The sequence below is a fragment of the Netta rufina genome (assembly GCF_964035555.1).
Source record: "Netta rufina genome assembly, chromosome: 11".
NCBI classification, from domain to species: domain Eukaryota; kingdom Metazoa; phylum Chordata; class Aves; order Anseriformes; family Anatidae; genus Netta; species Netta rufina.
The window spans coordinates 16,775,898-16,784,181 of record NC_140134.1 but is presented as its reverse complement, the minus strand read 5'-3'; the positions used below and the strand labels follow the sequence as shown (position 1 = coordinate 16,784,181).

The window sequence follows — 8,284 nt, the reverse complement described above, 5'->3', positions numbered from 1 at the left end:
GGGCTGCACACCAGACCGTAGCTGGAGAGAAGTAGCGTTGCAGTATTTAAAGTAAAAACACCAGAATACTGTGAATTGCTCTCAAGAACGTGCTATAATGTAACACAAATGTTGGGTTCTGTGTGTGTGTGTGTTTTTTCTTTTTCCCCTCCCATTTAACATCTCTTTTTGGCAAAACAATTGTATTTATCCAGAGCTTTTTGGCTGACATAAGAAAAACACATTTAAAGGTGGGTGAAAATAAATTACATCATCAGGTCAGATGCCTGCTTTCTTTGTCTCCCAGACTTGGCAGTGCAGGTATAAGCTATATCCCATTGCCATGCTTTGCAAGGAATCCTTCCACAACTGCAGTTACAGGAACAAGTGGTTTATACTACAGAAGAACATACCCAAATCTTTGGCTTTTTGTTTGTTTGTTTGTTTGTATTAATAGACAAGTCTCTATAGAGATTTGTAAAAGAGTAGACCTCTCTCCCTCTGACCATACATCAGTCTTCCTGCCTTAATAATTATGAATAACCAATGTTAATATGTTTAGAAAATATCTAGACAAATTCTGGGAGAATAGGTTCATCGGTGCCTATTAAATACGATGATCTGGACATGATTTTTGGCTTGGAAGTCACTGAACTACTGCGTGCTGGAGCCCAGGAGGCTCTGCCAAGGGACAGCTCACATTCAGCTCTCCTCTCCCTCTGCTCCCCCCACAAACTTTTGCTGCAGACAGGATATTGCGTTAGCCATGATTCTACAGCTGTTCGTACACACATAGTTACAAGGGGTTGGCTTGCAAGCAAAAATCTGGTTCAATCCTAAATTCACAGCTTCATCTGGTTTGGTTTGTTGTTTTTGTGTTTGTTTTTGAACAAAGCCAGCTCCATTGGCCATATTTTGTGGTGTAGCATCACTGCTCCACCTAGTCTTACCCCTCGACAAGTGCCAAAGCAGTTTGTGTGCCAAAAGACATCCTCTCCAGTCCCCTTCTCTATGCAATGTTAGCCTACAGGTCATGGCAATACATGTCATAGGCACAAGCATCCAGAGAGCTCCTCACAGCCCTCTCATGCTCCCTCCTGGCTGAATAACTGGGTCTAATAAGCTTGTTTGCTTGCTCACGCATTTTGCAGGCTCCAGCTGAAACAAGAAGCAGAAATGCTGACCTCTCGTGCGAGAGCCTGTTGCCATGCTATTTGCAACTTCTCTGGGATCAGGAAGTGCCAAAATCTCAGAAAGAAGCCTGGATCTTCCAGGCCAATTTAGAGTCTCGAGAGGCCCATATAGTTTGGATAACCTACAGTCAAGCGTTACAATTTATGGGAGCTTATCCAAACCAAACTCTGACTCAAATCGCTTACCCATCAGGAACCGAAACACCTCTGAGAACAAGGTGTGCTGCCAAGCGCAAGGAACCAGCTATGAGGTGGGGCCAGGCAGCATGGAGATGGGGCAGGCTCAGCTGGGGGTGGGCTTCTGGTGGCAGGGCCTGGTGGGAAAAACGGAGCATAACAGAGGCAGTTTTTAATAAGCAACTCTGAATCCAGTTTAGCTTCCCCGCAGCTGATATAATATCAGAATAAACTTGCTCAGGATAGCAAGACAGAGTGCTGAGGCCACCAAGGGGAAGGATGAAAACAACATCCCCAATGAAGGTCAGTGCAGGTCCCGTGAGGCTGAATGCCTGTGGCCCATTTTATGCCGAATGGCTCTGCGTGAGCACCTCGCGTGCTTTATTGTTGGGTTTACTGACAGGGAGGAGGTGGGGGCAGAAAGTCACCCTTAATCTTGGTGAGCTCTTAAGAATTCACCAAGACAGGCACAAATTCCCGGAAATGAGATTTCCCACCTCTTCAGGGAATGGGATTTAGGTATGAAAGCCAGAATAATGAATGCTGCATGAGAAAGGTATATTAAAAGCAAAAGAATAGAAACGACTCGGCTTCAATAACTGAGAGAAAAGGCACCTGTAATCCCCAGACATGTCTGTAATGGAGCTGTGTACAGCCTCCGCGACTCAGACACAGTATCTCAGGACAAATACAAAATGAAGACAAAGGCTCCCTGCCTGTAAAATGTGACTCACTCCTTTGCTGACTCCCCCCTGTTCTTCCTAACTGAGCTCCTCACAGCTAATCTTCGGTCATTAGTGCTGTGCCCTGTACACCTCAAACCTCCTCCCATCTGCACACTGGGCGGACATTTACACTCCTCATGACAGTGCAGATCACAAAGCCCAGCATAAAGAGCACACAAGCCAGAGACAAAGTCTCCCAGCTGAAGAGATCCAGCTGTGGGACAAACTTGCAGCGGAAATGAGACAAATCCATTTAGAGCACCTTTGGGAAACACTGAAAAACCCTGCCCCTTTTCCATCAAAAGCAGGATGACATTCACAGCATCACCAACTCTCCACATCTGAAAGAGAGAGATCTTTTTAGCCATAAAGAAGACAAGAACCAGAGACATCCCAACCTTGTTTTTGCCGACAGATTTTTTTTTATTTTTTTTTTTCCTGTGAGGAACACAAAGATATTATATCACTGTGATAACCAGAAGGATAAGCCATCAGGAAGATCAGTATAAGAGCAAGAAAAGCTCTGACGGGAAGTATTTCAGGAGGTTATGGAGCTGCAGAGTTCCTTAAACCTTCATGGGAGATGAAGTGAGACTGGGGAGTGTACAGACAAGGGACTCTTTGCAAAGATTAATTTCTGTATCCTAGCTGTATAAAGAGCCCTTGGGTTTAATGCAGTGCATGAGGCTTTGCAGAAAGGCAGAATGGTAACCGCTCTAAGAGCAGCACTAACAGACTGGGATCTGGAGTGTATCACAGGTCCTTCTCACGGGCCTTTGGATCAGAAGCCGGCTGCTTCTGATCTCAGCGCTGTGCTCCAGGGCTTTTCCATGCATATCTCCTCTCTGGGCCCAAAAGGAGCTCAAACCTGACCCTGTAGGCTTGTTTCTCCTTGAGAGTAAAAGCCTTAAGACTCATGTTGGTAACTCTCTTCGCCTTCTTATCTTTCCCAATTCACAGTGTGCACATCTTTCTAGATATCTCAGAAATCATCACTGCTTTAGCCATTCTTTTCCCTAAAGCTTTACTGTCTCTCTTGGCAGTGGTTGTGGTTGTACAGCTGGGACCAAGCTAAAATCCCACTGCTTTTAGTAATCCTGTCTAGCTCCCTACATACCCGTTCTTCTATGTTTCTAGGGGTGCTTTCCTTCTTCCCCCCTGTGAAATTACCTCTCAGGAACACATTCACCAAACAAGGTTTCCAGTTGGCAGGCACTAAAGTCAAAGAGATGTCAGGCTTACAGGGATCCACTGAGCCAGGGTTCCCGTGTGAGGCTAATTTCACTGTGGGACATGAATTTATTTCTATTTTTCCTTCTTCACCCTTGCTCTCTTTACAGGAAAGCTGAGCAGATAACTTCAGTCTTCTTCCAGGTTCCATAGCTATCTGAAGAAGAGCTTTCTCTGTAAGAATGAAAGCAGAAAAGATGGGTAAGAGTTGAGAAGTCTGTGATATTTGTTAACTGCGTATATATAGGGTCAGGAAATGTGAGCAAACCCCAGGAAAGTCATTCCCGAGCTTATAGGAGCAAACCACAAATCCTTAAATGTCAGGCTGGTAAGAGGGAGATAAAATGTGGCAGGGATTGACTGGGGCAAGTGCTCTAAGGAAATAGGAAATAAATGACTGACCTTGAGATTGAGTGTGTATGGTATAGCCCAGATGATGAAGCAGAGATTTTAAATGAGTTTTAGTGGAGATGGAGAAAGGATGAAAGAGAGATGAAAGAAAGGAAATCCGCGTACAGCTGGGCTAGCAGGGTTTTTACTTTTGTTTCGGCTAGGATTTTTCATTTTGCTCCCTCTGTTGAGGAAAAGCTTGAAACAAGTGGGTAGTAAGTTGATGAATTCATGAAGCCTAACATTTATTCTCTGTTGTGACAAGAATATCTCAGCTTCAAAGCAAAAGACAGATGGACCACAGCTTAACAGCAATGTGAGACTGTCCCAGAAGAAATTAACCCACTGAACTTACACTGGAAAAATCAGGAGCCCAGAGGGCCAATGACTCCTTAAAAAATGTGGAAGGCCTGCTAAAACTTATTTTTCTGCATAGTGATCAACAAATAAAATGGCAAAAGCTCTTATGTGCACATTTAATTACAGATAGGAAGAGAAAGGCTGTGGGGGGGTGGTAACACACTTTATATTTTTGGGGTGCTACATCTCCTTCCACTTTTGCCTACATTTTGGTCTCAAGCAGTCACTGTCACTGGGTAGCTGTTTAATGATTTACCCATTTAAAAAAATTATTTGTCCTATTCCTGAATTGCTGTGCACATCCCCATCACATATACATGTAGCCCTTAATGGTAAATATCAAAATCAAATGTCTTTGAGCACCCTGGATCTTGGAGACTGAATGTGCCCTGTGTTTATAGTCAGTGCTGCAAGAAGTGGCCTTCACGTCACAAGCTCCATCACTCAAGGGCCTCAGAAAATCAGAATTTTCACATGCCATTTGGTTCCAGTAAAAATGCAATCTTGTAGCAAAATAAACAGAAGAAAAAGCTCCTAATAGCACAAAGACCTAATTCAGAGAGTAGATTTCATTATGGGAATAGCATGTTTCTTGCAGCCTTAAAGTATCTCACAGGCTTTGGCTACTTCAGAACCTGATTCCATGAAAAGAAACATAGCAGGATAATCATATTTATTTGTTTGGTTTTCCACTTTGTTCAGTTATCCCAGCTTAAATCTAAGCCAAATGTTACATTAAAAAAAAAAATAAAGAAAAGAAAAAAAAGAAAAAAAAAAAAAAGATATACATGTTTTTTGATTTACTAACAGGAGTAAGAAAATAGGTTACAACAGCCAAGACCAGAGGTCCTCATTTGTAACCATTTATCCTCATGTAGTTAAAGGTCACCCACAAATTATAGACTGTGGGTTCTAGCACCGTTTTATACGTATATAAATATATATGCCTGTATTTACAACTGCTACATACTTATTTTCCACAGTGTGGTGCCCAGTGTTCCTGCTGCAGCCTGAAAAGGACCTGCCACACAGGAAGGCTGGCTGCTATATTTAACACAGGGGAACTTTTTTCCTTGGGTGGAACTGGAACGGACGGACGAGAGGTGACATGGCAAAATCAGTTGTGCCTGAGACAGCCAAAGGTAACTGTTGTGGTTTGTGAGCTAAATGGTTGCTTGTGTCCCAGATGAAATAGAGAAATAAACCTAGAAACTGGCCTATTAAGAAATCACTCAGCAAAAGCGGAAAATCTTGCAACCATTCTCGCCTGTCTATAAACAAAGGCGAAATTGGAATAACAAGCACAAGCTCCAAGCATCATCAGCGTGTCTAAATAATAATGAGATTTTTTTGAGAATTATAAGTGTGAGGGGGGTTTATTTACATTCTGATTTATGATGCTTGTTTTTTTGTTTGTTTGATTGTTTTTCCCACTATTTCTCAGTAGCTCTTGACATTTGAAAAGCTGAAAACTTGCATTCTCAGTAAAAGACAACTGTAAATACTGTAAGACTAGCCCTAGGAAAGTGAGAAATAAACCTGTAAAAAATTCTTACCCAGCAAGTTTATATGGTAGATGAAATTATTAAGGAGCAATTTGTAGTCACCTGAAAAAAAAAAAAAAAAAAAAAAGGAGAGATCAGGTTAATCAGGTGGTGTGTTACCATGCAGTGAAAATTTATGCAAGTGAGAGGTAGCCTCTAGATTATCTATAACTTGCTGTTTGAAATTACACTTCAAAGCTGTCCATGCTTTGAGTGAAGGCTGGTCTAGATGACCTCTAGAGGTCTCTTTCAACCTGAAGTATTCTGTGATTTTCGGATTTTTGCATATATCTCTCTTCAGTTGGAGAAAAAATAAGAAATAAAATAAAAATAACACACGTTTTTCAAATGGACAAAGGAGGCAATCCAGGTTGAAAAGTGAGAGGTGAGAAAAATGAGTTTTTATGTTTGGAGTTTAAATGGCATTCTGCCTGCAGAATATTTTCTGCAGTTTTGACATTTTCTAAGCAGTTCTTCACTGAAATTGTACAGCTCCTTCAGGTCTGTGCTGCTAGGTGAAGTTTATTACAGGGTTGCTTGCTCTTAAAAGGGACTGCACGTACTCTGCTCTATCAGAGCCTGTTACATTAGGTACAGACTACTGTTGTCTCCCTTTGAAACAAAGGCATGAGGAACTCCTCCAGCTTCTTCTCCAGCTGCTGGGTTAATTTCTGATCAGACCTTTCAAGAAAAGTCACAACAAACTACCCTAGTCTCAAAGGGTAATTTAGGTTTTCTTGCAACCCCAACTTCCCTGCATCCTCTCCTCAGGAAAAATAAATGGAGAAAAAAACAAACCTTGCAGCTCTTATGAAAGGAGCAGATTTGTCTCATTTAAAAATCATCTTTCACATCCCAGCTTTAAATGGCTATTTCTCTCTTCTCACTTTGCTTTTTCATTGCTCTTGCTCTCTTAGGCTGTGCAAGCACAGCAGCCCCAAGAGATCCAAGATTCAAAGGTCAAAGAGCAGCTCAGCAGGTCGACGGGACCACCGATAATCCCATGCTGCTACAAACTGTGATGCCTGTGGACAGATCTGGCATCCTAGAGCAGCCTTGAGCAGGCAGCTGGAGTGCTGTGCAGTTCCAGAAGGTAAGGAGGTAAATATATGGCAGTCCGCCTCAAAGGTGGCAAATCAAAGCACGACGTGCATGGGGCAAATAGAGAAGAAAGCAAGCCCTGCTTCCCCTAGCTTTTTGCTCCCTCAGAGAATCACACAAGTACAAAACCATGAAAACAATAACCCCAGCTGCAGAGGCAATGAAGCAATTTGTTAGGGAGATGACATTTTTAATGAGAAACACTTGCTGGAGGAGAACAAAAGGCCCTGTTTGGTCAGAGAGATGCTCTTGATACTCTTCTGAAGTGCATGAAAAAGTAATTTCATTTAAGCGTCATACACAGAGCAGCTGAATTTCCTGAGGCTCCAGATGTTGTCCTGTGCAGATGCTGAACAAATGGAACTCTGTCCTGATGAAATGAAAAGAAAAAAGCAAGCCTTCCTAAACCAAAACCAATACCAAAGTATTTCACATCTTAAAAAAAAAAATAAAAATAAAAAAAATTAAAAAGAGAGAGGAGAGAAAGAAAACCATGCAAACTGGGGAGAAAGGAAGTTCTTGAAAGCGACAATGTTTTATTGGACATAGGGCTAACTGTTCTTAATTGCACTATAGATAATTGAAAGAGCTGAGAATCTGGATTTGCAAAATACCAAGTTCTGGCTCTGTCGCCTCTTTTTCTTGGCTTTGTGCTGCTTCTCTTTGACAGTTATCTGGCTGCTATTCCACTGATTTTGTTTCCTAGGAAGGGGCAGATCCTGTGAGCTTTTATTGGGCCAGAAGTTACTGGAACTTTCCTGGGTGAGTGTCAGGTTCAGAATCAACTGAAAAATTATAATCAATACTTCACTAAATGGGTCTCATAGCAAAAGCACAAATGTGCTTCCTAACTTGAGATTACACTGACTTGCTTCCCGAGTTTTGGGGAGGATAAGGAGCTTAGTGCCTCTGTGGTAACAGCTTTTAAAATAAGAGATCAGACCAAGATCAGCTCTCATGTTAATGAAGACTAATGAAAAATAACGACCTTGATACTCAAATACTTCATTCCTGAGCCTTGGGATGAGTGACAAAAGTAGATTCAGATGATTACTAGTCTTTGTCCTTCTACATGGCCTATAGAGATTCTGATGTAAATGAGAATAGCCTTAGGCCTGTTGGCTTATGCTCTATTTTTTCCTGTCCTTTTAGGCTCTGAGAAATGGAGACTATTCACTCTTTCTTCCAAAGCCCAAGTTTCCTTCTGATACAGCATTATCCTTCTGCAAAGTGGTAGCAGATGAGCGAGTCTCCAGCGCTGCACAAATATGAGAGCATTCCTACCTCTTACATAGGCCCCTTCCTAAGGAGCAAGGCTGTCACAGACAACTCAGCCTTTGACAAAGCAATAATAAAAGCCAGGTTTGTGATGCTGGTCCATCAGCAGGTGGTACTGTGTAGTCAGTTTATAATGAACAAAGTGAGAACGATCTCATTTTGAAGGGGAATTTGGAAGAGGAGGTTAGCATCACATCTGACAAGAGCCCGGTGGGCAAAGCTAACTCCTGACACACCAGAATACACATGGAAGGAGAAGGAAGGAAGTCAATGAGTATGTTAAGATCTGAATAAGAATAGAGCTAAA

At 42.1% G+C, this 8,284-nt stretch overlaps 1 long non-coding RNA gene across 1 annotated transcript; it reads left to right on the top strand.

Annotated features, from left to right (window-relative positions):
• Positions 1–5,137: 5,137 nt before the first annotated feature.
• Positions 5,138–8,040, top strand: LOC311213323. The gene is made up of 4 exons (XR_014618747.1): positions 5,138–5,196; positions 6,516–6,691; positions 7,406–7,461; positions 7,852–8,040. It is a non-coding gene; the product is annotated as an uncharacterized lncRNA (long non-coding RNA).
• The last annotated feature ends 244 nt before the right edge of the window (positions 8,041–8,284 follow it).